Below are 11,116 nucleotides of genomic sequence, written 5' to 3' on the forward strand. Positions count from 1 at the left end.
ATTGACCTCGCTCCCGATGTGTGGCCTCATAGCTCAGTTGGTAGAGCATCGCACCGGTATCGCGGAGGTCACGGGTTCGAATCCCGTTGAAGCCCTGATTTTTTTCAGGCTTCTTCTTTCCAGTTGCTTAAATTGGAAAATTAACTGCGATGATCATTCTTCACTTTCATCTATAACCGCAGTTCATATATGAAATATTTCATATAAACTTTACATTATTAGGGCTTTTTTGTCCATTTCCCGAAAACGTTAGGACTTATCGCCTTTCCGAAAATGATAGCTGACTTTTTTTCGGTACCCAGAATGACATTTTGTTTTTTTGTTTGTTTGTTTGTTTTTTGGTGATTTCTACCGTTTTGTGCTTTCATTGCCATCACTGTTATCCCAGTCCCTTTATAAGAGCATACCAGCCTTGTGAGTACCCGATCACCAACAAACAGGAATCAGCGGTCTTCATGTTAGGTACCAGGTCCTCTCGGTTCTCCCGCCATGTTTGGCAGTTCGTTGGAACTTGCATCGAACTCGAGCTCTGTTTTAGCGGGCCAAAATCCACCCTACCTTCGCTTCGTCATCGTGCACGGTTTCAAGGCAAAATTTTCCGTTATCCAGAAGCTGAAGATAGCGATTACAGGCAACAACAACAACAGGTAAGCAAGTTTTGCATAAATTGAACGAGTAGAGTAAAGTAACGTCAAGATACGTATACAATTCGTTTTGCCTTTGGTTGTGAATGTGTCATTATCAAGGAGAAGTTACTTTGCTTGTGGAATCGACTTTGTTGAGGTTTACCTGCTGTGCATAAAGGGCTTTATTATCTGTTATTATCTGTTCTCGATAACCGAGTAAGAGCATGCGACATTTGTTATTGGCTTATATGCACCTTATGATTCCTTCTGATGCATGCTCTTGTAAGGTTATGTTGCCCTCTGATGTGAATGCTAGTAAGCTAAAATGTAATGTGCCATCTTCAGCAGAGAAATTTCTCTTATGCTATTGTAAGTATTCTGAAGTTACTCAAGTGTCTACAGTTGTACCTACATGCAAGTTACAATATGCTACACAACTGTACATGGACATTGCACCCACTGGTGCTGATAGTAAGTTAAATGTTGTGAAATTTTCTTTCACCAAAAAAAACACTGCGATACTTTATAAAGAGGTATACATGTACCTCAAACTGTCATGAAAACTACACAGGACTTGAAAAAAAAAGGAAGAGTAACTTGCCCAGGCAGGAAAATCTACTTGTCTTGGACGACACAGTATAGTCAATCGATTATTTCATAACAATCAATAGGAATTAGTCGATGATATCAGAAATCAATAAAAGGATTCGTCATGAGTAATCAATTGTGATCAAATTTTCAATAAACATTATCGATTTTGCTGATACTAACGTATCTTCTAAGCAACATTTAATAAGAAAGAAATGAACAAAAGATATAAAGTGAAATATGAAATCATGAATACAATTGCATAAAAACATAACATTGTATCTTGTAAACAGAATATTTTGCTGGCATACATGTATCAGGGACTATGTTTTGGGGATCTTTGGTAGTGCCTTTGAAATCTACATAAAAAAGTTACAATCAAACATTGTGTTGAGGGACACAATTTTTCTACAGTTTATGTGAACTAACAAAGAGAGGCCAACTTTCAATTGATTCTCTAATGACTGATAAATTTGGTAAAATCAAATTGATAACTTGAAACTTCTCTAGCATGTGAGTATGAATTTCTTTCAATTGATTGATAGCACTGATAACACTTACATTAATTTCAATTTATTGATTTATATCAATTTATGGATCAATTTCAATCGATTGCCTTACCCTGGGATGACCAGACAGCATTTTAGAGACCTGTTACAGCTGTACATTTTACTTGTACGAAATTGGGCTCTTGCCAAATACATGCAGGTTTCATGTGTCATGCATCTGTTCATTCATCTGTACCAGGGCAGGAAAAAAAATTGTAAGTCACTTGCCCAGTGGGCCAGTCAATTTCAGTTTTCACTTGCCCCCATTTAAATATTAGTTGCCAGTGTGGTGGCCAGTAAGGAAATCAGAGGACAAATGCAAATGAGGTACACTCAGATTCCTAACTAATTCTTGCTTTCAACCTAATAATTAACGAATCTTTAGGTCTTAAGTTTTGAAATGGAATGACTGGAAATTATCGTTTATCAAGCTGGCATTTTTAGTCAGACTCACAAGACTACTGAGGCTACATTGTAATTTCACTTGCCCACCGGGCCACTGAACTTCTATTTTCGTTTGCCCAAGACCAAAATTTACTTGGCTGAGGAAATCAGACCTGGTTTTTTCCTGCCCTGAGTAGATCACAGATAACACCAAAATGTGGTAAAAACAAAAAATATTCACATAAGGCATTACCAGAGTGTGTCACAGAATCTGTGAATTTTTCAGGCGTGTGTCACTGATGTTCTTACCACATTTTGATGTCTTCTGTGATCTATTACTGAAGAGATGCATGACAACGTAGAATCTATCTGCTTTGTAATGCATAACAAAGAAACAAAAACAAACATTTATGACATCAGCTGTACCTTTGCCCACCAATAGAGCATAAGTGCATGTAAGAAACAATCAAATTGTGCCTGCAAATAACTTGACTTATTATTTAAACATTGTTTGATAGGAGTTTGATTTATTGTGCATGAATATTACAATGTAGAAGATAGTGAACATTGAATATTTACTGCCACACATTTTGAGTTTAGTTCTTCTACATCCTCTGATATTCAGTGCCTTCCAATCAGAGATGCAAAGTTTTTGTCACACAGTAGCTACAGATGTAGATGTAAGATCTGTTTGATTGATGAATATTCAGGGCTCAAAATATTGGCCGGTCAACGGGCAATGTCTGGCCAGAATGGTGACTTGACTGGCCAAAAACTTCACTCGCTGGTCATGTTGACCAGTCATGTCATGTTGAGACGGTCACGTTCATTCTTGAATAAACAATCAAATCTCGAACTGTAAATCTGAGAGTTTTTAATCTTTTTTTTATTATGACCTCTAATGAAAACATACACCAATGCATACATGTATCTGTTCGAACGGCTAAAGACCATTCGCTTGCTGTTTGTCATGCGTTCAAGATCGATAGGAATGCCATTCAAGTGACTGGGGTTAAATCCCGTTCGGAAAAATATTAAGCCAATTTTTAAACGGTCTAGCAGTGACTGGAACAAACAAACTATATTTGTGGGTTTAATTTGGCTCACATTACATGTACTTGATTTTTGCATAAATATCCTGACTGGTCAGAAACGAGACGTGGCCGAGCTAAAATTACTTTGGCCAGTCAACATGACTGGCTACAGTCTGATTTCAAAGGTCACAGTATAAATTGGAATGATAAGAAACAAAATAATAACTCCAATGTAAAATTCACTGATTGATATCATACACAGAATTTGCTGATTCATACTCAGACATAACTTACCTTATTTAACGAAATGTTTTATGTTACTTGTAGGATGAAGTAAAATTGAGAGCGGTCAATACATGCATACTCCTTGGCATTGATGCTTGATCAGGAAAAAATCAGCCACTGAGAAGTCTACAGTACTTATGACTCTATAAGGGGTCCAAGGCCCCTTTCTTGAAGGCCCTGGAAACTTTTCGGGCCCAGAAAGCCATCTTTAATTGAGCTGTGTCTAAAAACTAAGAGTTGTATATGCCTGAAACTTCTTGTGTGAAGGAAACCTCTGTTCATATTGAGAATAAGCGATTAAAACAGCTCTGTAAGCATAAGATTTCAGATTTTGGTAAGGCTTTCTGGGTGCGAAAACTTTTTGGGACCTTCGAGAAATGGGCGCCTGGTGCATTACAGTCTAACATGGTGACCTTCAACACTTTGATATGCTCTGGCAGCTTTCTGGCATAAATTCAACCACTTTAAACATTATTTTTTAATGCTTTGAAGTATCACTTACACTGTACCTGTGCTAGTGAATTAGCATCAAATTTAAATATCTTAGATTGCTAGGTTGATACTTATTGTTCAATACAGCAGCTATAAGATTTCATCATAAAAAGCAAAGGCTATGTTTACAAACATGTAGTACCAGAACAATAATTTATTAACTTATGATGTGTTATGGGAACTATGGTGCTAGATACGCCTTTCAATTTCAACAGGCCCCTATCAATTTTTTTTACAGTACAGTTTTTTTATCACAAAAAGAAAAAGCAAAATTTTGAATATTGTTTACAGTGAATGTTTTGTCAGGGGTCCAAAATGTTTGTACTGTTTGGATTCCGTACAGTTTTGGAAAAAGAAGGAAACTGTGACTTTGTAAACATAGCCTAAAAGATGTCAGAAGCCTTGTTTTATGTTATGCAATGTAGTATTCCTTTGGCATGAATGTTTTTATGATGAATTTAAAATGTCAATCTCTATCTTTTTGTAAAGGTTTTTTCTCCCTAGTTTCTGTTATTTCAAAAGAACAATTCACTCTATGAAAAAAGTTGATCAATACTTCACACTTATGTTGCAGTAATTTTCATAATAAGGTAAAGGTAAAGTCTGCATACGAGCCACATGGCCCAACAGGCTGGAGCTTATCCCGCTACCTGTAGCAGGAAGTGACTAGGACTATTTCTACTCCCCCTTGATGAGATGCCAGCCATTGCAGGGTTACCCCACCATTAAATTCACTGCTACCCACTTATACACCTGGGTGGAGAGGCACTGAGAGTAAAGTGTGTTGCCCAACAACACAACAGAATGTACCCGCCTAGAGCTTGAACCCGGATCGCTCGATTAGGAGTTGAGCGCACTACATGTAACTACAAGGCCATCGTGCCTCCCCCATTTTTCATTATTAAGGCTAATTTAATTCTACATTAATTACTTAGTAAGAAAAAACAGTTTATTCATTCATTTTATGACAAAGGTATTATCATTATGTTACATTTGACTTTGTGGATTTAGTATATATTTAAGACAGGTATCCATTCGCAAACAATTTTAATTTAGTAATACACCTAAATTGCAAAATTTTTACTGGTTGTAGCTGACAACAGTATACATGTAGTTCCTAATCATTTTATTATTTAGGAATTAAATAGAGCTGAATATGACATGGTTTCGCACAATCTTGAAAAGGTCTTGAATTTTAGTAGTCTTCTTGAAAAGTGCTTGAATTTGGTTAAAGGAGCTCAGTCATGGTATTTTAAAATATTTTGGCCCTGCACAAAATTACATTTAAGTCGTCTTGTTATGGATAGATAGAAAAGAAAACATGTTTTATTTGTTGCAATGTATACATTGTACACCTTATTCATGGCATATAAAAACTATTTGAATTTTACTGAGTTTGTTCTGATTGCAATAAATTTCTGATTCTGTATAAATTTGCATATTTTCTACTATTATAATTAAGGTCAACAGATTTGATTACAATAAAACAGTACATTCCATGCATTTTTCTTCAAGTTATTATTTACAAGTCATCGTACAGGGTTTCTGCCTCCTTTTTCGATTTCCATGTTATTTACAGGCTCCCTTTTTCCATTTCCAGGTTATTTACAGGCTCCCTTTTTCAATTTACAGGTTATTTGCAGGTTCCCTTTTTCAATTTACAGGTTATTTACAGGCTGCCTTTTTCAATTTCCATGTTATTTACAGGCTCCCTTTTTCCATTTACATGCTATTTACAGGCTCCCTTTTTCCATTTACATGTTATTTACAGGCTCCCCATTTCCATTTACATGTTATTTACAGGCTCCCTTTTTCGATTTACATGTTATTTACAGGCTCCCTTCTTCGATTTACATGTTATTTACAGGCTCCCTTTTTCGATTTCCATGTTATTTACAGGCTCCCTTTTGATTTACATGTTATTTACAGGCTCCCTTTTACGATTTACATGTTATTTACAGGCTCCCTTCTTCGATTTACATGTTATTTACAGGCTCCCTTTTTCGATTTACATGTTATTTACAGGCTCCCTTTTTTGATTTACGTGTTATTTACAGGATCCCTTTTTCGATTTACATGTTCTTTATGGGCTCCTTTTTTGATTTCCATGTTATTTACAGACTCCCTTTTTCGATTTACACGTTATTTACAGGCTCCCTTTTTCGAATTACATGTTATTTACAGGCTCCCTTCTTCGATTTACATGTTATTTACAGGCTCCTGTTTTCATTTTCCATGTTATTTACAGCCTCCCTTTTTTTATTTACATGTTGTTTACAGCCTCCCCTTTTTTATTTACATGTTATTTACAGTATTATGGCGCCCTCCCTGTATTAAATTTACATGTTATTTACGGGTTTCCAGGTTGAATCACAAGAAATTTACAGGCTATTTACAGAATTTGCAGGAACAGTTTACATGTTATTTACATGATCTTAGCCCTTTGCTTTGAAACATTTACAGTGTTTTCTTCATCATTTACATGTTTCACTTAAAATATTTACATGTTATTTACATGAAACCTCCAAAACATGTAAAAGGGGAAAAATCATGTAAATTATTCTTTACAGTCTTTTTTTGATTATTTACATGTTAATTACATGTTATTTACATACTCTGTAAATTTTCAACTTTTCCAGTGGGGCCATCTTAAGTTAACTTTAAATTATCAAAAGAAAACAGAGTAGGCCAGTTAGTTAATTAGCTCTTCCAAATTTATGAAAGCGATTCTGTAGGTAAAAAGTTGTCCAAGCAATCCATCATGCCCTGGGGCCCATGAGTTAGTTAGCTCCTCCAACTTTATGAAAGCATATTAATAATGTTCGAAGCAATCTATTTCTTCAGGGGTTGACGAAACTCTGCCTGATAATTTGTTACACGATATTTTTAGCACACTATGTCAAGCTGAGATTTTAATTTGTGTTCTTGTTTTTGCTTGTGTTTTTCCTCACACTACCATAACAAACTAACACCAAAGGAAATGCGTGTGGTAAAAGTGTACTCTTTTAGAACCGATATTTATGGATTTGGTAGTTTTACTACATTGAAGCAGCTGTAGGGCATTGTGTTTTATGTTGACAAGTCGTGAGATCTTCACATTGAGCTTCGCAATTCATGAAACAACGCACACCTCTGTGGTGATCAAAAATACAAACATTATGTCGATAACCGAAAGCGTAATGTTATTTTATCGCGAGGCATTTCCTCAGTATTTCTTATCAGTTTGCGGGTTGTGCTCTAATCTGGTAACAATGGAAGTCTCCTGTCCAATGAGAAATGGGCGCGTGTCAAAGTTAAGTACAAAAGGTTGGTTATCTCGTACACGCGGCCCCTTTCTACTATTGCCATCATCGCAAGAAGAACTTTTCTGCTTGTTAGCGTTCAGACGTATATGTTCTTTCAGGCAAGTGCCCTTTAGTTATTTTGTCTTGCAGTATTTCTAGAGTTCATTTACTTTGATTCCTTTTGTGCTTAATTGCGGAGCTGTTCCGACGGGTAGTCTACTATGGGTACACCTCGTGTTTTAATTCTGGCCATTCGTTTATTTGTCGCTTACATGATTTCATTGAAATTGACTCCGGGCATTTGGATCTAAGGCTCCATTTGACGGCCTCCGCTCACATAAGTTGGCATGGAGTTGAGGGGCGCGCAATCGCTAAAACGGTCAAGTTCGACCTACACATCCTTCACTCGTTTCGCCCAGATATAGTTATTGTGCAACTTCGCACTAGCGATTTAACATCTTGTCCTCCTTTGCAAGTAGGCTCTGCCATGGAGGATTTCGTGCACTTGCTGCATGATTCGTACGGTGTAAAGGGTGTATGGGTGTGCCAGACTATCCGTCGACGCTCAGCCGTGATTTTCAACCAAAGAGTCGATATTTTAACACGATATCTTCGGGTGGTTTTGGAGCCTATCCCTTACGCCATATATTGGGGCCATAGGGGTTTTGGAGGGCCCGCAATAGTTTATTTTTCCGGATGGCATTCACTTAAATAGTAGGGGGCACTATAAGTTATATCGCAGCCTTCGAGGAGCTGTACTCAAATCTCTTCGAGTTTTTACTAATGATGGCAACCAGTTATTTTCTTTTGTTACTTTTCATTTCAATCAAATGTTATGCAGTGCTGTTAATTTGTGGACCAAGCCCAATCCTGTTTGTGTCAGCCTTTGATTTTACTGGTTAGTCGTTGCGGCTTATCTGCGCACGGCATTGGCTGCGTGACAGCCTTTGATTTTATTGTTTAGTGTTGCAGTTTATCTGCGCACGACACTGGCTGTACACTGTTCTAGTTGCTTGGTTCTGGTAGGAACCGGAATATTACGATTTCATTTTTATGTGGCTTGAGTACTATTTTTCATTTTTTCGCCGCCAGATGCTGTGCAAGTGTACAATCCTAATCCGGCCGCCGTAATTTATTAATTACGGTGTGCCCTATTCACTCGGTATCCTGTGCTGGCACTATATTTATACTCCTCCCTGGAACTTGGCTTTTCACACCCTTTATCTTGTCTAGATAGTTTTGCTAACATTGCCATCGCGTTTTTCCGGTACCGCCCCCCGAAGCAATCTTAATTTAGTCATTGATAGTCTCAGGAAGTTATCTGACATGTTCTTATCGATAAATTATGCCGCCCAAGAAGCGTTCCGCACCCACCACCCGCTCGAAATCTAAAAGGCCGAGGGCTTCAGAGCTCACGGAAGAAACAGCAGAATCAGTTACTACAACGCCTCCACAGAACCTAATGACGGTGGACGTGCAAGCTCTGTCCGAAACGATATCTCTCGCTCTCACCCAAGCTGTCCACCAGGCACTGGGGCAGGTCAACAAAACACCCACTCCGGTCGCCACAGAGAAAGAGCTGGTAGAGGCGTCGGTACAGGATGAAGTTTCCGTGCTCACCGAAGGTACGGCCACCACGTTCACGGCACAGCCGCTTTCGTTGCCATCTAATAAGGAACCGTTCGCCAGTATCGCGGTGGCTCTAGGTAGTATGGTGAACCCCAAGCTTAGGGCTAAAATTTGGGCTAACGAATTCATCGAGTTTGGGTCCCTTCTCACATCATCCCCTAATCAGGATAGATTTTCTGTCTGTTTGACGCCAACTCAACCTCCTCTGACCCTTGAGCCATGCCAACCCTCCAAAAAAATTCACACCTTTCTGCAATGGCTTTCAGCCTTTAATATCTTTGTTGCGATTTTTTCTCAGTGAGAAATTCCCGAAAGAGACCCCAAGGCTAATGAAACGTAGTGAGATTGTTCGCGACATTTCTACTAAACCCGGCGACTGGTATTTCTACGACGAACAGTTTCGTTACATACGACAGTCAGCCCCTGACCAGTACCCTTGGGATACCATTCATTGAGAACTATGGATTAAGGCGGTTATAAATTTTCGTACCAAACCCGGGAAACCTAAGCCGGATATAGCGTCTCCACGCACCAGGCCTCGACAGTCCTTTCCCAAAGGGACCTGCTGGTTATTTTACTCAGGCAGATACTGTGGTGGTTGCAAATTCGAACATAATTGTTTCAAATGCGGTGCCAAGCACCCAGCCAGCCAGTGCTCCGCCGTTAATCAAAAATATGCCGCTCTCCCCAAGAATGGATCAAGTCTTGCACAGCCGGCCGGTCACGCCCGTAAAGGTGGACAGGCTTGAATGTCTTCTACATGGCTACCCCGCTTCCCTTAAAGAGTATTTAGTTTCTGGTTTTTCTTGTTTTTCCTCAGGGGGCAGAGGGGTGGTGCTCTGCAAAGTTTTGTACGGGGGGGGGGAGGCTCCGCGGTCCAACCCCTTACCCTTTTGTATACTACTTTGACAGAAAAGGAACCCCTTTCATGTACCTACTTAAGGACACTGTAAAACCTTCTCTAAGCCCTTGGAATAAAGTAAGTGAAAAATTCTACGGGAGAACATCAAACATTACCAGAAGAGATGTTAAGCAAAGAACAAGTACCATTTATTCAGTTCCTGTTCACGTTCTACCTAATATGACAGATTTTCCTACCCTTTTATATACCTAAATTTGTGAAATCCCGGTCCTACTCTTTTATGTACCTGAAGCCTTGAAAAGGTAGCCCATTCGGGCGGGGGCCTCCCCGTATAGGCCATTATAGGGGGTATGCCACCCCCGAATGGTTCCACAATTAAGGGACTCTGACAAGAGACGTGCCCCAGATTTCTTCTCCTCTCTTAAGTGTCTAAAGATAATTGAAAGTTGTTGATTGTCGTGTATCAACAGCCGTAATTTCCACGTCATCTAAGAGACCTTGGGATGTACGAAACACCTTTCAAGCTTCATTCCACTAGCTTAAATTTTTTATAATAATACTTTTGTTACAGAGAGGGTGGGGGAAAAATCCCTTACCCCTCCCAATCGGTGGTGAAAGCTCAAAGGAAGCACGGTCTGAATAAGGTTATAGCTGAAATAAACGCTTTTCTGTACGTAACACACCAGAAAAGTTGTAAACGATGCATTACGGCCTGAGAAATTGAATAAAACATTCAGGTGCGCCAACCACTAATTGATTTAACTAATGCTAACGCCGGCAATTCAATAGTAGACAAATAATTTGAAAACAGCATGATACAGTTATTTATACCGTACTATAGAAAATACAGCCAATCAGAATACAGGAAAGCCGTTGTATATTCGACGGTATTACATCCAACCTTCCCATCATGCACCACGCGTATGTCGCACTGACCGTGTTGGCCACTGGATTTTCCATGGCATGGTATAAAATAGTTATGCAATGCTCTCTCGTGGTATATATAAACAATAAGCTCCACTTAGGGGAAAAATATGTTCGGATATTTGTCCGTGGACATTATCTGTTCCAAGAAGCGAACAGCTTTCCGAGAGCGTAGCTCGGTGAAAACTGCGAGCTTTGAGGAAAAGATAACGTTCAAGGAAAAATATCTGAGCTTATTTTCGCCTCAAATGGAGGCTATTGTGTTTCTTATCCTTCAAATATTTTTCGCAAAAGGCGTGCGTGGTTTTGATGATGGGGAAAAAATATCCCTCGGATATTTCCCTCTTTAGCTGGGGCATATTCAGTCACATGACGCGTTTAGACCAATCGCGCGCGGGCAAAAGTGCTTGATGGATTATAACATGGAATATCTCCTCATGTGTACTTGAAAGGTCAATCG

At 39.0% G+C, this 11,116-nt stretch overlaps 1 long non-coding RNA gene across 1 annotated transcript; it reads left to right on the plus strand.

The window, feature by feature from the left end:
- On the plus strand, positions 1-5,480 carry LOC145493025 (uncharacterized). Its single transcript, XR_014050081.1, has 2 exons — positions 1-647; positions 3,508-5,480. It is a non-coding gene; the product is annotated as an uncharacterized LOC145493025 (long non-coding RNA).
- Positions 5,481-11,116: the final 5,636 nt, after the last annotated feature.

This window comes from Orbicella franksi, chromosome 7 (genome assembly GCF_964199315.1).
Source record: "Orbicella franksi chromosome 7, jaOrbFran1.1, whole genome shotgun sequence".
Taxonomy (NCBI): domain Eukaryota; kingdom Metazoa; phylum Cnidaria; class Anthozoa; order Scleractinia; family Merulinidae; genus Orbicella; species Orbicella franksi.